The following is a 23,507-nucleotide window of genomic DNA, read 5'->3' as shown; positions in this document are numbered from 1 at the left end:
GCTTGATCATCAAGTCGCACCCCAATGCCACCGAACAAACTTGTCAATTGCATTCCCATGATTCCTTAATGAAAATAAGAGAAAATTCACGTTAACATACCTAATAACACTCTGGCCTAATTTACTTTATTATATGCCTACCAAACATCAAAACACGCTAATTTCCACTTGGATTAATCAAAAGTAATATGATTTCTCCCTTACGCGCATGGATTTACATCTCATCCTGCTTGATCATCAAGCTGGGCCCCAATTTCATAGGTCAAGCTTGTTAACTGCATTCCCATGGTTCCTCTTATGCTAATCCTTGTGTCATCAGGAGTACTCATGCATAGAGGAATAAAGAATAATGGACACCACAATGGTGCAAATCCTGAATCAGAATAATTCGGCGTTCCGCCATTCATGTCGTCCCGCTTTGCTCCAAAAAATTCGTTCGTGATCATTCAGTTAATGGCATCAATACTTAATCAACTAATTTTCTTTCTTCGCGTTTGTCTAGGCATTGGCTCAGGGCTTATGATTACAGCTTCCATGCGCTTTCGCTCACTATTCTCGTGTTGATGCTCACTAAATAAAACCAAACCATCATAGTGGACATAGATTAGAAAGAGACACATAATAAAATGAATAGAATGAGAACATAGGTAGGATCACGAATCCAATAACGAAAGAAATTGTGAGTTCTTTATTCTTTTCTATATGGCTAAGTGTAAGGATCAAATGAATTGATCTAAACACAAGAGTAGAGAAAGAACATAAAAGAAAGAAAAGATGTGAGCGATAAGTCCAAGTTTACTAGCGCGAGTCTTCATAAGTTTGTAACTTCTTGAAAGAAGCCATAACTTGATTTCTTGCAATATAGAAGACTGAAATGATATGCTCACTAGCCTAAAATATTCAAATGCATGCGGTTTTCATAGCGCGAAAGCCCTTATTCCATAAGCAGATAAAACTACAAGCAAAATATAAATAAATAAACACGAACTAGAGAGGAATTGGCTGGTAAACAACTATTGTAGTCTCAAAGTTCACTGTCTTAGTTGTAGTTGCATAAGAAGCGCATCACTCGTCCTGCTTGATCATCAAGTCACACTACAATGCCATTGATGAAGCTTGTCAATTACGTTCCCATGACTCCTTAACAAAAATAAGGAAAAATATGTGTAGGCTTACCTAATAATACCCCGACCTAATATGCTTCATTATATGCCTCCCAAGCATCAAAATGCACGCATTCCCGCTTGTATGAATCAAAAGCAATATGATTTTTCCCTTCTGTGCATGGATTTGCATCTCAAGCTGCTTGATCATCAAGTCACGCTCCAATGCCATCAGTCAAGCTTGTCAATTGCGTTCCCATGATTCCTTAATGAAAATAAGGAGAAATTTGAATGGGCGTACTGATTAATACTCTAGCCCAATTTACTTTATTTTAAGCCTCCCAAACATCAAAACGCGCTCATTCCCACTTGGATTAATAAAAGACAACATTATTTCTCCCTTACGTTGTTGGATTTCCATCTCGTCCTGCTTGATCATCGGACTAAGCCCCAATGTCACTAGTCAAGCTTGTCAATTGTACTCCCATGATTCCTTATGCTAGTCCTTGTGTCACCAAGAATCATCGTGCCTTAAGGAACAAGAAATGATGAAGATCCTAATGGTGCAAATCCTGAATCGAAATATTTGGGCATGCCTTGATTCTAGGCGTCCCCTCTTTCCTCCAAAAGATTCGTCTGCTATCATTCGGAGAATGGTATCAATACTCGATCAACTAATTTTCTTTCTTCACATTTGTCCAAGCATTAGATAGGTGCCTATGATTATCGCTTATGCACGCTTTAACTCAATAATTGTGTTTATGCCCCCAAATAAAACTAAACCATCATACTAAATATAGATTGGAAAGAGAGATACAAAAGAAACAAACAAAATGACAACGTAGGTGGGGTTTTCGATTCGATAAGGAAAGAAATCACAAGTTTTTTATTCTCTTTCATACAATTAAGCGTAAGGATCAAACCAAATTAATTTAAACATAAGGGTAGACAAAGAACACAAAATAAACGAAGGACGTGAGTGATTATTCTATATTCGCTAGCACGAGTGTTGACAAGTCCATAAGGTTCTTGAAAGAACCCATAACATGATTTCTCATAAGGTAGAAAGCTGAAATAATATGCTCACTAGGTTCAAGTATTCAGTTGCATGTATTTTTTATAGTGTGAAAGCCCTCATTCCATAAGAAGAAGAAACTACAAGCTAAATATGAAAAGATAAATAAACTAAAGTCAAATCAAGAAGTAGAGAGGAGTTGACCGGCCAACAACTCTCGTAGTCCTAAATTCTATTAGCCAGTTTAATGAAAATAAGGAAAAATTCTCGTGAGCATACCTAATAACACTTCGACCTAAATTACATCATTATATGCATCCCAAACATCAAATCATGTACATTTCCATATGGATTAATCGAAAGCAATATGGTTTGTCCATTACGTGTGTGGATTTGTGTCTCATCCTACTTGATCATCAAGTCACATTATAATGCTACCGATAAAGCTTGTATATTACATTCTCACGACTCCTTAATGAAAATAAAAGGAGAATTCATATGGGCGTACCTAATAATACTCCGTCCTAATTTGCTTCATTATATACCTTCCAAACATTAAAATGCCACTTGTATTAAGTCAAAGCAAAATGATTTCTCTGTTACGCACATGGATTTGCATCTCGTGTTGTTTGATCATCAAGTCATGCCCCAATGCCATTGGTCAAGCTTGTCAATAGCGTTCCCATGATTCCTTAATGAAAATAAGGCATGGGCATACCAAATAACACTCCAACAATTGTGGGCCTACCTAACAACACTCTGACCCTTATTTCTTCATTATATGCATCCCAAACATCAAAAGGCTCCATTATCGCTTGTATTATGCTTGGATTAATTGAAAAGAACATAATTTCTCCCTTATGCTAGTGGATTTATATCTCGTCCTACTTGATCATCAAGCTAAACCCTAAAGCTACATGTCAAGCTTATCCTTTGCATTGGCATGATTCCTTTAGCCAATTATTGGGTCATTAAGAGTCCTCGTGCCTAGAGGAATAAGGAATGATGGCGACCATAATGCTGCAAATCCTGAATCAGAATATTTGGGCGTGCCTCGATTCTCGGTGTTCCTTCTTTCCTCCAAAAGATTCGTTCGTGATCATTTGAAAAATGATATCAATACTCGATCAACTATTTTTCTTTCTGCACATTTGTCTAACCATGGGATATGTGCTTATGATTGTCGCTTCCAGGCACTTTAACTCAACACTGGTGTTTATGCTCACCAAAGAGAACTAAACCATCATATTAGACATAGATTAGAAAGAGACAAAAAAGAAGCAACAAACGAATGAGCATATAGGTAGGATTTCATGTTCGATAAGGAAAGAAAATGTCAGTTCTTTATTCTCTTCCATGGCTAATCGTAAGGATTAAATTGAATCGATTTAAATATAAGGGTATACAAAGAACACAAAAGAAAGGAAGAACGTGAGCAATAGGTCTAGGTTCGCTAGTCCAAGTCTTTGTAAGTCTGTAAAGTTCTTGAAAGAATCCATATCTCAATTCTTTACAAGGTAGAAAACTGAAATAATATGCTCACTAGACTCAAATATTCAGTTGCATGAGGTTTTCATAGTGCAAAAGCCTTCATTTCATAAGAAGAAAGAACTAGAAGCTAAATATGAATAAATCAATAAAAGAAGATGAATAAACTAAACTCCTCTCTGGTTCTTAATTTGACTTTAGTTTATTCATCTTTATTTATTTATTTATTCATATTTAGCTTCTTGTTTCTTTTTCTTATGAAATGAGGGCTTTCACACTATGAAAACCACATGCAACTAAATATTTCAGTCTAGTGAGTATATTATTTTAGTTTTCTACCTCAAAGAGAATTGAGATATGGGTTCTTTCAAGAACTTTGCGGACTCATGAAGACTCACACTAGTGCACCTAGACCTCTCGCTGACATCCTTCCTTTAATTTGTGTTTTTTGTCTACCATTGTATCTAAACTCACATAGGCGTACTAAATAACACTTCGGTCCAATGTACTTCATTATATGCCTCCCAAACATCAAAATCACTCATTCCCGCTTGGACAAATGTGAAGAAAGAAAATTAGTTGATTGATTATTAATATCAATCTCTAAATAATCTCGGAGGAATCTTTTCGAGGAAAGAGGGAATGCCGAGAATCGAAGCACATTAAAATATGCCGATTCAAGATTTGCACAATTGGGATCTCTATCATTCATTGATCCTTGAGGAATGAGGACTCCTGATGACACAAGGATTGGCATAAGGAATCATGGCAATGCAACTGACAGGCTTGACTAATGGCATTGGGGCTTAGCTTGATGATCAAGCAAGATAAAATGTAAATCCATGTGCATAAGGGAGAAATCATGTTGTTTTTTATTAATATAAGCATAATACAAGCACAAATATGAGCATTTTGATGTTTGGGATGCGTATAATGAAGTAATTTGGGTCAAAGTGTTATTACATAGGCCCATGCAAATTTTTTCCTTATTTTTATTAATCTAGCTCATAAAATTTGGGACTATGATAGTTCTTGATTAATCAACTCCTCTCAGGTCCTTAATTTGATATTAGTTTATTTATCTTTCTTAATTTATATATTTATATTTAGCTTCTAGTTTCTTCTTCTTATGGAATGAGGGCTTCCGTATTATGAAGATTGCATGCAAATGATTATTTGAGGCTAGTGATTTGATCCTTACGCTTAGTCGTATGGAAGAGAATAGAGGACTTGCAATTTCTTTCCTTATCGGACCTGAAATCCTACTATTGTTTTCATTTTGTTTGCTTCTTTTATGCCTCTCTTTCTAATCTCTATCTAGTATGATGATTTGGTTTTATTTAGAAAGCACAAACATCAGTGTTGAGTGAAAGCGCGTGTAATTGGCAATAATAGGCACTGATCTAATGCTTTGAAAAATGCGAAGAAATAGTTGATCGAGTATTGATATCATTCTCCAACTAATCACGGACGAATCTCTTCGAGGAAAAAGGGAACAACGAGAATCGTGGCACGACCAAATATTCTGATTCAGAATTTGCACCATTGGGGTCTCCATCATCCCTAGTTCCTCTAGACATGAGGACTCCTCATGATAAAAGGATTCGTATAAGGAATTGATGAGAATCCATGTAGCACAAGAAATTCTACACCAATAAGGAATTCTAATGATGCAAATCCAACAAGGAATTCTAATGATGCAAATCCTACTTAGTCAAGGAATCCTATTTCAATATGGAGTACTAATTCCACTAGAAATCCTAATCCAGCAAGGAGTCCTGATGATATTAGGAGTTCAAGCACCGAAAGGAATCCTATTTTCACTAGGAATCCTAACCCAACTAGAAATACTTAATATTCTAATGTACGTACATGCATGCATTTCATTTTAAACCACATCATTCCCAAAATCATCGTCCATCATGCATCTAGAATATCAAAGATCATTTCTAAATTATTTTAAAAAAATAATGTATAAAATATTAACTATTCTCTAAAATAATAAATATTAATTTATCAATAAATTAATAAAATATTAATTTATCGATAAAATAATAACCTCTATAACATAATAATTTTTTCTGGTCTCAAGATTATTATTTTCAGGAATTCTGCAAAGTCATTAAAAATTCATGAACCATTTTAATTCACTTAGAAAAGTCTTTAAAAGGTATACTCTTAATAATTTCACCATTGATAAAAAAAATAAATAATACCACCTAGTACTTTTCAAATTTGACCTCTAATACTCTAAAATTTTTAGTTTAACCAATAGTATAATATATGGAGGCATGATCAAGACAAGATAAGCCCAAGATAATCAAGTCAAGCTATTTGGAGTTCAATACTCGAGAATGGGCTGCATATCACATGTTAGTTAAGCCCAATTGTAATATTTATTATATGCGCTTGCATTGGATGAATTTTAGGAGTTTTTTTTCATTTAAAGAAGTCTTTTAATAATTAGGAGTCTTGTTTTAAGTTATCCGTTTAGTTTAAGAGTTATGTTCCTAGTCTTATTATTATTTGCTTTCTTATCATTATAGAACTAGATTTTTTTAAGGCTTATATAAGCTAGTATAAATTTTTATGTAAAGGGAATTGTTAAATATTGATTATCTTGGAGTTAATTCTCTTCTTTTGTTCTTTATGTACTTAGTGAATTTATCAAGTGAAGGCTTGGTATTTTACAAACTTATTTAATCTAAACCTTTGTTTATGTCAAACAGCCTTTAATTCTTTATAATTAAGGTTCTTAAGTATAAGTTATTTAAGGGTCTTGTTAGCAGTTAGAGTTTCTTTACTTTATTAGGTGAACGATCCTTGGTGAAGACATCAACATTGAATACAGGTATGGTACAAGTTAGCCACATTCGTATCACTTATCAACCCTTATGCTAGAGAGTATAGACTTATCACTCATGTCCTTCCATTCTAGTGATCGAGTATTGATATCATTCTATAAATGATGGAGTATTGATATCATTCTCTAAATGATCACTGACGAATCTTTTGGAGGAAAGAGATAACGATGAAAATCAAGGCACGCCCAAATACTCTGATTTAGGATTTGAATCAATGGAATCTCCATCATTCCTTATTCCTCCATGCACGAGGGCACCTATCACATGAGAATTAGTATAATGAATCAAGGGAATGCTATTGACAAGCTTGACTGGTGGCATTGGGGCTTAGCTTGATGATCATGTACGACGAGATGTAAATACACTCGCACAAGAGAGAAATCATATTGTTTTCAATTGATCCAAGCGTAATACAATTGGAATGTGATTCTTTTTAATGTTTACGACGCATATAAAGAAGTAATTTTATTCATAGTGTTATTAAGTAGGCCCACGTGAATTTTCCTTGGATTCGTTAAGCTGGTTCTTAAAATTTAGGACTGTGAGAGTTGTTAACTAGTTAACTCCTCTGTAATTCTTGATTTGATTTTAGTTTATTCATCTTTCGTTATTTTTATTCATATTTAGCTTCTAGTTTATTCTTCTTATGGAATGAGGACTTTCGCACTATAAAAACTATATACAACCGAATACTTGAGGCTAGTGAGCATAATATTTCAGTTTTTTACCTTGCAGAAAATCAAGTTATGGGTTCTTTCAAGTACTTCGTAGACTTATCAACACTTACGCTCATAAGCAAAGACTTATCGCTCACGCCTTCAATTCTTTTGATCGAGTATTGATATCATTCACTAAATGATCGAGATTGATATCATTCCCTAAATGGTCGAGTATTTGCTCCATTGGGGTCTGCATTATTCTTTGTTCCTCTATGCATGTGTACTCTTAATGACACAAGAATTGGCATTAGGAATTATGGGAATGCAATTAACAAGCTTGACTGATGGCATTGGGCTTAGCTTGATAATCAAGATTAACAAGAATAAATCTCACAATATTTTTTAAACTCAAAATATTCATTCATTCATTCATTAACCTTGAATATTGCGACTACACTTAGTTTGTATAGAAAAATAAATAAACATAATTCCTAAATAGCATAAAGAAAATAAACTAATTAGGAATTAACTAAATTAGATGGTAAATAAAAGTTTCCTATATGACAAAATAAGCATATTGGTTGAATAGGCAATCTTTACTAAAGAAAACTTGGCTAATCAACTAAAGATATTTTCCTAAGTAAGGAAATATGCGGCTGCCCATATAGCTTCCTTTTTAGAAGAGTGGCACATATTAGGTTTAGCACATACATAAGAGGCGCCTAGCTTGGTATCCGCTTGAAGCTTTTTTTCCCTTATTTCCTCTTAAAGGAAATTCATCCCCCCTTTTCCTTGTGAGTATTTTAGCCCAAACTAGCTTTTCTCAAGGCCTAACATATTGAATTAGGTTATTAAAACCTTTGACTAATTCTAATTTTTGAAGTTAGTTTGGCCTAAATTTATTAAACAAGCCCATTTAAGGCCTCCTTCGTTCTCTTAGCTCTAGCTCTTTTAATTGGACCTCCTTTGACGAATAATGGATCCTTTGAATTTGTAATTAGTCTTGGAGTAGAATTTGGCCCTTAACTTGAAGTTGGATAATGACTTGGCTTTGACTCTTGATTCATTTTCCAGATTTTAAGAGCCAGCTTAACGAAAATAAGGAGAAATTCACATGGGCCTACCTAACAATATTCAGACCCAAATTACTTCATTATATGGATCCTAAATATCAAAATGCTCACAGTCCCCCTTGTATTACACTTGGATGAGTCGAAAACAACATGATTTCTCCTTAACGCACGTGGATTTATGTCTCATCCTGTTTCACCAATGGGATCTCCATCATTCCTTGTTCCTCTAGGCACTAAGGCACCTGATGACATAAGATTAGTGTAACGAAACATGGGAACATAATTGATAAGCTTGACCGGTGGCATTAGGGCTTAGATTGATGATCATGCAGGACAAGACATAAATCCACTCACGTAAGGGAGAAATAATGTTGTTTTCAACTAATCCAAGCATCATACAATTGGGAATGCGAGTGTTTTTATTAAGAACCTTTAGGAATAGAATATGCAAACTCTAATAGTTATGAATCCATATATCACTAACCTAGAAACCTAATAACAAATTGAATCAAATCCTAGGATCACTTTATATCATATTATAAAGTTGATTAATAGAATTAGAACCTAAAGAAAACTAAGTTCTTTAAAGTCTAATCCTAGCATGCTATAAAGATAGATCAAATTTTTTATAAGTGTTAAATACATTAAAACAAGAATACAAGAATTCAAGTAAAGGTTGCTAGAACAATGAAATATGATTAATAATCAAAACTTAATGCAAAATAGGGCTTGGTTCAAGTTAAATAGACGTGAAACAAACCCTAAAACAAAACTAATAGGAAAAAGACTATTATGCCCTAAATAAGCTTAATGTTTAATAATAAAACTAAACTAGGGCCTACAAGCATATTTCGGCCTTAATTGGTTCTCATAGGCTTAGACCTCCAATAGATTGAATAAAGCCCAATCTTGATGCTCCTTAATAGTTGTTGATCTTGGGCCTTCAAATGCACTCTCCTTGCTGGCCCAATCTTGTATATAGCCATTTAAGGTTTGTTGCAACTTATTGGCTCTAGACCTTGTTATTGGGCTTTGTGACAAGCTTAGCCCATCTTCAGCATCCTTAGCTTTCTTTGCGTGCTCCTCATTAAGCCCATCATCATCAAGCTTTTCTTGTGCTAGCCCATTGACATCAGTTTTAATGTTTGGAATGCATATAATTAACTAATTTGGTTCAGAGTGTTATTAGGTAGGCTCATGCGAATTTCTCGTTGTATTCATTAAGCAGGTTCTTAAAATTTAGGACTACGACAGTTGTTCCCAAATCAACTTTTCTATGGTTCTTGATTTGCCTTTAGTTTATTCATCTTTCTTTCTTTATTTATTCATATTTAGCTTCTAGTTTATTCTTCTAGTAGAATGAGGGCATTCGCACTATAAAAACTGCATGCAACCGAATACTTAAGGCTAGTGAGAATATTATTTCACTTTTCTACCATATAGAAAATAAAGTTATGGGTTCTTTCAAAAACCTTATGGACTTATGAAAAGTCATGCTAGCGAACATAGACTTATAGCTCATGTCCTTCCTTTCTTTTGTGTTCTTTGTCTACCCTTGTGTTTAAATCAATTCCATTTGATCCTTACGCTTAGAAGTATGGAAGAGCACTGATAGACTATTTGTGTAGCTACAATCTAAGGCAATGAACCTATCGATGCACTCTAGCACTAATAGCGAGTATCAAGGTCGTATCCCTCGAGAAAGTGAAAGCCCAGAGTTACGACTTTGTTCTCTGTTATATTAGCCTGAAATAAATGATGAATAATTTCTAAATTTATTAATAACTACAAGCTGAGTTCTAAGTGAGATGCAGGAATGAATGGATAAATGAAACAACCAAGACAAGAAAGCAAACCAAAAGAGAGGCTAAACTAGTTGGCAATCAAACAAAAGATAATAGATTGATAAGTCTAATTACGCTACCCGTGGATGAATTCTTAACTGAATTCAGTTTCTCTCTCTCGATAACTGAATTTCTAAACTCAAGAACCTAAAGTTGGAATCTCTTCCTAACGATTGATCCTTAAATTAGCATTAAGCTTTAACCCGCCTCTATTAAGCTTTATTAATTCTTAATCCGGCTAGTTAATTATCCTTATCTCTAAGTGATTATTAACCAGTTCTTGCTATTAAAATTTCCAACTACCAAATAAACTTCTCAATCACACAAAGCAATCTAAACACCATAATTCATAACGTCTCATGAATAATGCATTATCTTATTACTACTGAAAGCAAGAAGGATACAAAACTAAACTCAAACAATCCAATAATTTAATACTAAGCCAACATAGTAAAGAAATCCCAATGGATTTAATCGATCTAGCTACACATGTTCATGTTTAAAACAACTAGGAAATCAATTACAATGAAAGAATAACAAAAATGAAACATATACACCATTTTCTCTCGAATTGGATGAACAGCTCCAAATCTGAATCAGCACTATGATTGGACTCCCTAATTGCCTCTCGATTTGCTCCACTTCTGTTTTGCACTCAGAACCTTGCGATTCCGGGATTCTCCCTCTCTGCAACTCTCTCCCGAACTCAGTACTCTGCAAAAACCGAACTAGCCGCCCAAACCCTTTCTGCTCCTCTCTAATCTTAGGTCAAGAAAACATTTTCCTTATATAATTGTCTCAGTATGGTCCAGGCCGTGCTGATCCTTCGGATCTTGCAAATTAGGTCTGCTACCTAGCCGTGCCCTCGCCGGTGTTGAGCTACTACGGGCCGTGCTGGAGGCCGTGATAGCCTCGAAAACCATGCCAAAACACCACAGTTGAGGATCAAAGGCTAATGGGTTGAGCACGGCCAGAGTCCAAGCCATGCTGATCAGCACGGCCTTGACCTAGGCTGTGCTTAATGTTTGAAATGCGAGCCCATTCCCGTCCATTTTTGCATGTATTGATCTAAAATTGCTCAACCACTAATGATGGACCTGTAAATTCTCTTGAAATGCAAAAGAACACAGAACACGGGTGATCTTGGAATAAAAGCACAACAATTGCTAAGAAAATACACAATAATATGCAAGCAAACATGTGTAAAACTATGCACATCAAATCACCCGACACTTAAGCTATTCCTTGTCCCCAAGCAATTAACAACTCAACTCACAAAACTGCAGTAAGCAAGTCCTTACAGTTTATGCCCCTAGTCCACAACAGATAGTATTCAACACATCTCAAAGAAAACTCAATCATAAATCAAATTACAAATCATTAATAGAGAATGGAAATAATATTAATGCATGAATAACTTAAATAGCAACTCAATACAAACATCACAAACCAATGCCGCACAAGGATCACTCATGTCACTCAAAGTCTATATAAGGTGAAAAACAAATCCCTCAAAGCAAATGCACAAAATCCGCTCCATAAGATTGCTCATAAATCATATCTTCGCTACTGTGAATAAGTAAATACCAAAATTCAAAGGGTCTTTACTAAGGTTGTAATGGGGCTAAGGTAAAGGTACGGACATTTGGGAAAGAAGTGTGAAAATGCTGGAAATCTTGCAATATACAACAATATATGCTCAAAGGATTAAATGCCTAAAATTACAAGAGGAATTATTCACTAAAATTCTCACTTCGTAGAATAACACTTGAAAATGCTCTAAATCTAATAAAGAGATAAATATTTAAAGAATTTTATTTATTTTTCTCTTCTTCTCTTTTTCATTTGTTTCTTTTCTTCTTTTTTTTTTTGAATAATAAACTAGCAGCTTATAAGAGAACTGATGCATACGTAAAGAATAAAAATATAGTCTAGATCGAAGGGAGCATCTAAAATATCAAAAAGACTTAGTGAATTTACCAACATAGCAACTGGCATTTTAATCCCACATAAGGGTGAGCAAATCACAAAAAGAAAATCCAGCATAAGGGTAAAGGAAAGACAAATGTAAAGAATGGTATAATTGAAGTGTATAGGTGTAAATTATGAAGAAAAGGTTAAGGCTCAAAACTGGCTAACTAATGGAAACATAAAGGGTAGGCTTTTGGCCAAATATGGTGAATCCTAACTTGCCCAAATCATCTCATGATATTCACAAATTCTTGTAACTTCAACAAGCATTACAAAGCAAGTACTCGAAGCAAAGTCAAGTACAATGCACACTCAAACAAGATCATAAGTATAATGAATGCTTAACTGGCTCAAAATCTCACTTTGAGGTGTGGTATTAGGTGCAATTGGTTCACAACATCATTAATTGAATCATTACTTAAGAGACACATGCGTATGACATTATCAATGTTCTAAGTTAAAATTCGACAATTTGAAAAATAATTAAATAACACTGATTTAACTTAGCAGGGCTAATGTGTAAAACACCATCAATTGTTTTCTAAGGACAATGAACAACAAAGAAAAGTAACTACAATTCTATAAATCAAATCACCAATCAGCTCAAAATTAGCGTACTTAAGTGCATAAAGACACAATGTCCTAACATCCTAACAATACACAACACCTAGTGATAGCAATTTCAGATATATCTAAAGACCATAGTAGAGGGAAAGATCATAAGGTTTACCCACAACCACCCCACACTTGAAGAACACACTGTCCTCAGTGTGAAACGATATGGATACCCTGCATGGGATGTTCAACTAAGAGAAACAAAGGCAATACAATCCAAGTGCATGACATGTACAAAAAGAAAAAAAAATAAAGTAAATGCAGAAAATAAAAAGATCTAGGGGACTGCCCTGAACATCCACCGACGCTGGTGTAGTGGAAATTCAGTGCGTCCTCGGTAAAATCTAAAAATAATAAAATAATGAAATAATCGAAACTGAAAATAAAAATTAAATAAAATATGAAAACTAATACTAATAAAATGTTTCAAAATGAAAGGTTAGAATATAAAAAATGAAAAATAAAATTTGGGGTGCCTCCCAAAAGCACTTCTTTTTTATGTGATGAGTCTTTTTAGTTGGACTCATGGTGAAAAGCAAATGGGTGTGATCAACGACCATCCATCTCTCCTCCAAGCAAATGGCTTAAAGTATCCGCTTAGAGGGATAATTGTCAACTTCCTCCTTTCGACTGTCAAGCACGCTGCTAATATGATGGGTAACACTCGCTCCTCACATAATTGCACGTAGTCATGATGCTCTAGGGGCTCTTCCAATTTGAAAGCTGAAGTTTCACCAATTGGAAGGATCAACAAGTAGGCAATTTTGTCAGGAATGTCACTTGGCTTGGTTCATTTGCTAGAAGAAACTCTAACGGCTCCAAGACTTCTTCATTAGATAACTCCTGCTCATCTTCCATCATCGAAGGGACTTGTGGAAAATCCACCAAAAATTCCTGTAACTGCAACTCAGCATCATCAACTGTACGTTCCTATTGGTAGTCTTTCAGGTTTGCCTCTTCCTTTTCTGGTTCTATCTCCATGTTGAAGGAGTCGTTCAGCACATAAGCATCATCGTCAAACATAGTAGATAAACTAGAAAATTTCTCACCTGAACGCAAAGTGACAGCGCTCATATGTTCCTCGGATTCAGTAGTGTTTGATGGAGTTCCCAAATGTTCTGCAGCTACTAACTTGAAGATCAAGCCTACTTGATGCTCTATGTTCTCTATCGAGGCTTATTGACTTTCAAGTATGCTCTTTACTTGTTGGAATCTATCCTCAAGACTTATGAAGAACCTCATCAGTAGCTCCTCTGAAACTAACTCCTCATCTTGAGTTAAAGGTGCAAGACTAGGCTGCTGATGTAGTTGCTGAAATCCTGGTGGTTCTTGGTCATCTAAGCTCCATCCAAAGGATGAATGAGTGCTCCATTCTTGATTGTAGGTGCTTTCATACGAGCTATTTAGCCAAATTCCCATATAATTCACCTGTTCATAGTTATAAGAACAATGAGCAAAATCACTACACAATGGACAATCATTACTCAAATGTAAAGCACAACAAATTTCACAAAAAACTTGAGATGAAAGGATAGGAGCGGAGAGTTGATTGGTCACCCTGCAAAATGATTCCACTCGAGCTTCTAAGGCTGCACGGGTATCTCAATTTTTAGCACTCTCTTGGTTCCTGATCCCATTTTCCAACGCGTCATACAAAGAGTTTGAATTTAGCATTGAACCCATTTATCATTCACTAATTGAATTATAAACTTAAAATAAATAAATATGTACAAAAAAATAAAATAAATGAAATAAAATAGAATAAAAATGGCTAAAGTAACAAATAGTAAATATCACTCTAGTTTTCAAACATTCCCCGACAACGATGCCAAAAATATGATAGCCTTTTTGTGGAGCTACAATCTCAAGCAGTGAACCTATCGATGTAGTCTAGCACTAATGGTGAGTATCAAGGTCGTATCCCTCGGGAAAGTGAAAGCCTAGAGTTACTACTTTGTTCTCTGTTATATTAGCTTGAAATAAATGATGAATAATTTCTAAATTTATTAATAACTACAAGCTGAGTTCTAAGTGAGATGTAAGAATGAATGGATAAATGAAAAAACCAAGACAAGAAAGCAAACCCAAAGGGAACCTAAAGTAGTTGGCAATCAAACAAAAGATAACAGATTGATAAGTCCAATTACGCCACCCGTGGATGAATTCTTAACTGAATTCAATTTCTCTCTCTCGATAACCGAATTCCTAAACTCAAGAACCTAAAGTTGGAATCTCTTCTTAACGATTGATCCTTAAATTAGCATTAAGCTTTAATCTGCCTCTATTAAGCTTTGTTAATTCTTAATCTGGCTAGTTAATTATCCTTATCTCTAAGTGATTATTAACCAATTCTTGCTATTCAAATTTCCAACTGCCAAATGAACTTCTCAATCACACAAAGCAATCTAAACACCACAATTCATAACGTCTCATGAATAATGCATTATCTTATTACTACTGAAAGTAAGAAGAATATAAAACTAAACTCAGACAATCCAACAATTTAATACTAAGCCAACATAGTAAAGAAATCCCAATGGATTTAATCGATCTAGCAACAGATGTTCATGTTTAAAAAAACTAGGAAATCAATTACAATGAAAGAATAACAAAAATGAAACATATACATCATTTTCTCTCGAATTGGATGAACAGCTCCAAATCTGAATCAGCACTACGGTTGGTCTCTCCAATTGCTTGTCGATTTGCTCTACTACTATTTTGCACTCGGAACCTTGCGACTTAGGGATTCTCCCTCTCTGCAACTCTCTCCTGAACTCAGTACTCTGCAAAAATCGAACTGGCCGCCAAAACTCTCTCTGCTCCTCTCTAACCCTAGCTCAAGAAATCGTTTTCCTTATATAATTTTCCCAGCACGATTCAGGCCGTGCTGAACCTTCGGATCTTGCAAATTAGGTCTTCTTCCTGTCCATGCCCTCGCCGATTCTGAGCCACAACGGGTTGTGCTGGAGGCTGTGATAGCATCGAAAACTGTGCCAAAACACCACATTTGAGGATCAAAGGCTAATGGGTTAAGCATGGCCAGAGTCCAGGCCGTGCTGATCAGCACGACCTTGACCTAGGTCGTGCTCAATGTCTGAAATGCGAGCCCTTGTTCAATTTTGATGTATTCCAGTCCGTTTTCGCATTTATTGATCTAAAATTTCTCAAACACTAATGATGGACCTATAAATTTTCTTGAAATGGAAAAGAACACAAAACACGGGTGATCTTGGAATAAAAGCATAATAATTGCTAAGAAAATACACAATAATATGCAAGCAAATATGTGTAAAACTATGCACATCAAGAATAAAAAACTTCTGATTTGTTAGCTTATCGGATCGATAATTGATAGGCATCATATTATACGTATTTACATGCCCGATTGTTTACATTCTTGTGCATGATTATCTCGGTTTATGCTAGAATCACCTGTCTTTTGGTTCCTTTCACGTTTTAGGTCACTATCGACGGAAATTATCAACAATCAAGGGAAATATGCGCGATTACAAACTAGTATCCATCAAATTGAACGAGGATTAGCACTTTGAGGTTGAGCTCGGCCTGGACTCCGGCCGTGCTGAATTGCCAACTAGCTGCCCTCCAAGAGTACCTTTTGGCACGGTTTTCGTAGCCACCACGGCCTCCACCACGGCTGTGGTGGCTCAGCGCCGGCTTGGGCATGCCCTGGAAGAGGTCAACAGGAGCTGATCCGCAAGTTCAACATGGCCTGGACTCAGCACATGCTTAACCATGGCCGTGCTGAAGGAACTATATAGGAAAATTCGATTTGGTGAATGGTGGCTCGATTTTTTGACCTAATTCCAATATACACACTCAACTCACTTGTTTTCTAGACTTCAATTGTCAACTTTGGGAGATCAAATTCATCAGTTGAAGGAGGATTACACTTGTTTCAACATTGATTTGAAGATCAAAACAAGATCTGGGAGCATCCAATAGGCAAATTAGGGTTTGATATTTTGAATTGGCAAATTAGAGTTTCTCATCCAACTTGAAAGAGAAGGTTGTACGTGCCTTCAATTTTCTTTTCCTTATTCGTTCCTTACTTTGCTTTAACTATGAACATGAGTAGCTAGATCTTTTGAACCCATTAGGGTCTTTATTATTGATAGATTGTGTTAGATTCATATTTGCCATTCTTGTAATCTTCTTACTATTTAGTAATAAAGTTTGATTCAGTTAATTTTAGACGTTGAATTAATTGTCTTTTGGGTTGTTTCTTAACATTGAGAAATGCTTGCTACAACTGGAATTTGAATAGTAAGAACTGGTAGTTAACACTTAGAGATAAGGTTAACTTACTCGCCGGATTAAGAATTAACAACTCTTAATAGATCTAAATCACGCTTAATGCTAATCTATAATAATCTGATAGGAAGAGATTCCATTGGGTTAGTGCAGGTTTAGGAAGTCAGTGAGCTCGAGAGAGGAATCGAGTTCGATTCAGGATTTAGGCATGGGTAAGCAAGATTGGTAATTTATAAAAATCAACCTTTAGAATTCCATCACTTAGGTCCCCTTTGGGTTTGTTTCTCTTGTTGCGATTGTCTTTCGATTATCAGCTGTTGTTCATTTATTTATTTGCATTTATAATCATTAGTTAGTCAATTTAACTTCTCACACTCTATTTCTGACTAGATAATATAATGAACAGTAGTAACTCTAGGTTTACCCGATCTCTAGGGATACGACCTTGATACTCACTAGTGCTAGGCTGCATCGATACGTTCACTTGCTTAGGTGTAGGTTGCATAAGTAGCCCATCAATAATCCTACCTATCATCTCATTTTGTTTGTTTGTTTTGTGCCTCTCTTTCTAATGTTTGTCTAATAGTTTTTTTTTTTTAGAGAGCATAAACATGAGTGTTTAGTGAAAGCACAAGGAATCGGTAATCATAGGCATCGATCCAATGCTTAGACAAATGCAAAGAAAGAAAATTAGTTGATCGAGTGTTGATATCATTCTCTGAATGATCGCAGATGAATCTTCTAAAAGAAAAAAGAAATTATAAGAATCGTGGCACGCTCCAATATTTCAATTCAGGTTTTGCACCATTAGAATCTCTATCATTCCTTGTTCCTCTAGGCATGAGGACTCTTGATGACGCAATAATTGGCATAAGGAATCATGGAAACACAATTAACAAGTTTTACTGGTGGCATTGGAGTGTGACTTGATGGTCAAGCAAGATGAGACACAAATCCATGTACATGAGGAAGAAACCATATTGCTTTATATTAATCCAAGCGGGAAGTATGACATAAATAACGAAGTAATTTGAGCCGGAGTGTTATTAGATAGGCCTACACGAATTTTCCCTTATTTCCGTTAACCTCACTGAAACAATTTAGGACTGTGAGATTTGTTGACCAGTCAACTCCTCTCTAGTTCTTGATTTGACTTTATTTATTCATTTTATTTATTTATTTATTTCAAATTTGTCTTGTAGTTTCTTCTTCTTATGGAATGAGGGCCTTTACACTATGAAAACCGCATTCAACTGAATATTTGAGGCTAGTGAGCATATTATTTGATCCTTACACTCAGTTGTATCGAATAGAATAAAGAACTTGCGATTTCTTATTGGATCTGAAATCCTACCTATATTCTCATTTCTTTTGTTTGTCCCTTTATATTCTATGTTTAGTATGATGATTTGGTTTTATTTGGCGAGCATAAACACGAATGTTGAGTTATAGCGTGTAAAAGCGGCAATCATAGCCACAGATCCAATGCTTGGACAAACGTGAAGAAAGAAAATTGATTCATCAAGTATTGATATCATTCTTTGAATGATCGGAGAGGAATCTTTTGGAGGGCAGAAGGAACTTCGAGTCTCAGGGCATGCCCAAATATTCTGATTTAGGATTTGCATCATTGTGAGAAATCTTGTTGTTTTCAATTAATCCAAGTGTAATAAAAGCGAAAATGTGAGAATTTTGATGTTTGGAATGCATATAATGAAGTAATTTGGGTTGGAGTATTATTAGGTAGACCCACACGAATTTCCTCCTGGTTTTGTAAAGCTGGTTCATAAGATCTAGTACTACGAGAGTTGTTGACCAGTCAACTCCTCTCTAATCCATGATTTGACTTTAGTTTATTCATTATTCTTTATTCATTTATTCATATTTAGCTTCTAACTTCTTGTTCTTATGGAATAAGGGCTTTCGCACTATAGAAACTGCATGCAATTGAATACTTAAGGCAAGTGATCATATTATTTATGTTTTCTACCTTGTGGGAGATCAAGTTTTGGATTCGTTCAAGAACTTTGCAGAATGATCAAGACTCATGCTAGCAAACATAGAATTATTGCACTAGCAAATGAATAAATGAGAACTTAGGTAGGATTTCGTATCCGATAAGTAAAGAAATTTCCATTTCTTTATTCCCTTTAATGGTTAAGCATAAGGATCAAATTGGATTGATTTAGACACAATGGTACACAAAGAACACAAAAAAGGAAGGACGCGAGCGATAAGTCTAGTTTCGCTAGTGTGATTATTCGTAACTCCACAAAGTTCTTAAAAGAACCAAGTAAGAATAATCTCACAATAATTTTATTTCAACAATGATCAATCCCTTATGCCATTCAGCTAGATAGGGTTTAAATAGATAAATACATAACTTAATTTCCTATTTACATAGAGCAAATAAACTAATTAGGAATAAATTAAAATATAACCTAAATACATTTTTTCTAAATAATAAAATAAGGAACTATGCTTAATTAGGGAATGATAAAATTCTATTCTAAAAGAATATGATAAAAGACTTCCAAAATAATAAAATAGGAAGGTTGATTGATTTAGTCAATCATAATAAATAAAGATATGACTAAATCAATCAAGATATAGTCCTAAATAACTAAATATGGGTTGCCTGTTGTTTCCTCTTTGGTGTAGATGTTCCATTAGGTCAAGGAAGCACTAAAGTGGCACCTCCTAAAGCTACCTCTTTCGGAAAATTTGTATCCCCCCTTCCTTCTCAAGGCTAAAGTGTGCCATGGCTTAAATAAGCCCAAATAGAAGGCCTAATGATCATGCAAGGCTTGGCCAAGCTTGGGCTTTGTCATTTACTTGCATTTACCCATTATGTCACGCCCCAAATCCACTAATCTTGTATATCCGTATCTTCTTTCAGAATTGGATCTTTCACTAAGGCATCTAATATTGGAATTGTATTAAATTGCCTAAATAAGGCAAATTGATTTCTTCCAAATAATCTTGTTAAGCACATACTCTCATGCAATTCATAGACTTTAATTATGCTTATTAGATCCACATCAGGTTGCCTCTTCCACGTGCTTTAAGTCAACACTCGTGTATATGCTTGCCAAATAAAACCAAACCATCATACTAGACATAGATTAGAAAGAGATGAACAGAAGAAATGAACATATGAGAGCCTAGGTAGGATTTCGTATCTGATAAGGAAAGAAATCATAAGTTATTTATTCTCTTCTATGGCTAAGCATAAGTATCAAATCGAATTGATTTAAACATAATGATAGACAAAGAACACAAAATAAAGGAAGGACATGAGTGATAACTCTAGGTTTGCTAGTGCGAGTCTTCATAAGTCCACAGAGTTCTTAAAATAACTGATAACTTGATTTCCCACAAGGTAGAAAACTGAAATAATATGCTCACTAATGTGGAAGCCCTGATTCCATAAGAAGAAGAAACTAGAAGCTAAGTATGAATAAGTGATGTGCGTAAAATATACACATCTAAATAGGGTTTTTGAGATTGATTTTATGGACATTTGGATGTGAATTGGTCCCAACACTCACCCTATGCATCTGTTTGTGTGCATTAGGTTCAAAAGAAGTCAAAGAATGATAAAGGGAAGAATTCGAGCATAATTGGATGTCAAAGCTGCCGAAACAAGCTAAGTATGCACTTGAGGAAGCTGAACATGGCAGTGTTGATTTTAACACTAGCCGTGTTCCTAACAAGGGCACCAACACGGCCGTGTTGGGTGCATGAAACATCAAAGGAAAAAGAAGTTTTTAGGGAGCACAGCCACAGAGAGTAACACGGGCATAAACACCAGCCCGTGTTGGGAACACGGTCATCAATACGGCCGTGTTGGTGGCGACAAGGGGAATTAATTAAAAGAAAGAAGAGATGAAAGAAAGAAAGGAGAGGGGGGAAAATGTCCCCAACCCTAATATTTCTCTTTCTAAGGGTTTTCTGAGCTGGAACCAAGGGAAAAGGAGACTTGGATCAAGGTTTTAATCGGATTCCCTTCAAAGATTGAAGATTGGGCGAGGTTCGTTTATTGGTTTTCAAATCGAGCAAGAGGAATTGGGGCTGTTTACTCTCATCCAAGGGTGTAATCGGGTTTCTCTACCTTTACTCATTGTTGTAATTGAATTCTTGTGGATTTTGATAATCAACATGATTAGCTAGACTGATTAAATCCATTGGGATTTCTTTACTATGTTAGCTGAGTATTATATTGTTGGATTGTTTGAGTTAGTTTTGTATTCTTCTTGCTTTCAAAATTAATAAGATAATGCATTATTCATGAGACGTGAATTGTGTGTTTAGATTGCTTTGTGTGATTGAGAAGTCCATTTGGCAATTGGAATTTTGAATAGCAAGAACTGGTTAATTATCGCTTAGAGATAAGGATAATTAACTAGCCGGATTAAGAATTAACAAAGCTTAATAGAGGCGGATTAAAGCTTAATGCTAATTTAAGAATCAATCATTAGGAAGAGATTCCAACTTTAGGTTATTAGGTTTAGGAATTCGGTTATCTCGAAAGAGAAACTGAATTTGGTTAAGAATTCATCCACGGGTAGCATAATTAGACTCACTAATCCTTTATCTTTTGTTTGATTGCCAACTAGTCTAGGTTCCCTTTGGGTTTGCTTTCCTGTCTTGGTTATTTTATTTATCAATTACTCCTGCATCTCCCTTAGAATATAGCTTGTAGCTATTAGTTAGTTTAGAAATTATTCATCACTCATTTTAGGTTAATATAACAAAGAACAAAGGAGTAACTATGGGCTTTCACTTTCCTGAGGATTACGACCTTAATACTCACCATTAGTGCTAGACTGCATCGATAGGTATACTGCCTTAGGTTGTAGCTAACATAGTAGCACACATCAATAAGCAAAAGAAAGATGAATAATTAAAGTCAAATCAAGAAGTAGAGGAGAATTGACTAGCCAACAACTCTTATAGTCCCAATTTTATGAGCCAGCTTAACAAAAATAAGGGATAATTCACGTAGGCCTATCTAATAACGTTTTGGCACAAATTACTTCATTTATATATTCCAAACATCAAAATGTGCACATTTCTGCTTGGATTCATAGAAAGCAACATAATTTCTCCATCACGCATGTGGATTTGCGTCTCATCCTGCTTGATAATCAAGTCACGCTCTAATGTCACTAATGAAGCTTGTCAATTACGTACCCATGATTCCTTATAAAAATAAAAGGAAATTCACGTGGGCATACGTAATAACACTCTGGCCCGTTTTACTTCATTATATGACTTCCAAAACATAGAAGACATGCATTCTCACTTCTACTAATTGAAAGCAACATGATCTCTCCCTTATGCGTGTGGATTTGGGTCTCGTGCTGCTTGATCATCAGGTCACACCCCAATGCCACTAGTCAAGCTTATCAATTGCGTTTCCATGATTCCTTAAGGAAAATAAGGGAAAATTCATGTTAGCGTACCTAATAACACTACGGCCCAATTTACTTCATTATATGCATGCCAAATATCAAAATGTGTTCATTCCCACTTGGCTTAATCAAAAGCAACATGATTTTTCCATCACGCGTGTGGATTTGTGCCTCCTTCTACTTGATCATCAAGTCATGCTCCAATGCCAATGTTGAAGCTTGTTAATTACGTACCCATCATTCCTTAATAAAAATAAGGAGAAATTCAGATGGGCGTACTTAATAACACTCCAAGCCAATTTACTTTATTATATGACTCCTAAACATCAAAACCTGCACATTGTTACTTGTATTTATCAAAAGAAACATGACTTCTGCCTTACGCGTGTGGATTTGTGTCCTATGCTGCTTGATCATCAAGTTACACCTAATGCCAATAGTCAAGCTTGTCAATTGTGTTCCCATAATTCTTTAATAAAAATAAGGGAAAATTCGCATCAGAGCACCTAATAACACTCTAGCCCAATTTACTTTATTATATGCCTGCCAAACATCAAAATGCGCTAATTCCCACTTGAATTAATCAAAAGCAACATGATTTCTCCTTTACGCACGTGGATTTATATCTCGTCCTGCTTGATCATCAACCGATACAGTAACACCTATAATTCAGGACGGAAAAACCATTTGAACTTTGGATGGAGGAACAATAACAACCAGGGGCCACTAGGATTTCAACGACTACATCAGCAGCTGCAATAATCTGTCCTCCCACCTCAGGCTCCTCAGACTCAAGAGAAAAAAGCTAACTTAGAGGAGCTGATGATGAAGTTTGTGTCCACTTGAGAGACTAGATTCCAGCAGACGGACGCAGCTCTTAGAAATCAGCAGGCCTCCATTCAGAACTTGAAGAATCAGATAGACCAGATTTCTAAAATGATAGTTGAGAGGCAACCAGGGATTTTGCCTAGTAATACAGAGTCCAACTCGAAAGAGCACGTGAAGGCTATCACTTTGCGATAAGGTAAGCAACTATCTAGTTCTATTCCTATTTCTAATGATGATGATGTTCTACAAGTAGATTTAGATAGGAAAGATGGAGATAGCAAGTTAATGGAGCTAGAGATGGTAGAGGGCAAGAAGAATAGTCCTTTAAGGGAATACCAGTCCCCGATCCCATATT

The sequence above is a fragment of the Ricinus communis genome, chromosome 9, assembly GCF_019578655.1.
Source record: "Ricinus communis isolate WT05 ecotype wild-type chromosome 9, ASM1957865v1, whole genome shotgun sequence".
NCBI classification, from domain to species: domain Eukaryota; kingdom Viridiplantae; phylum Streptophyta; class Magnoliopsida; order Malpighiales; family Euphorbiaceae; genus Ricinus; species Ricinus communis.
The sequence above is the reverse complement of the archived record's forward strand: the minus strand, read 5'-3'. Positions refer to the sequence as shown.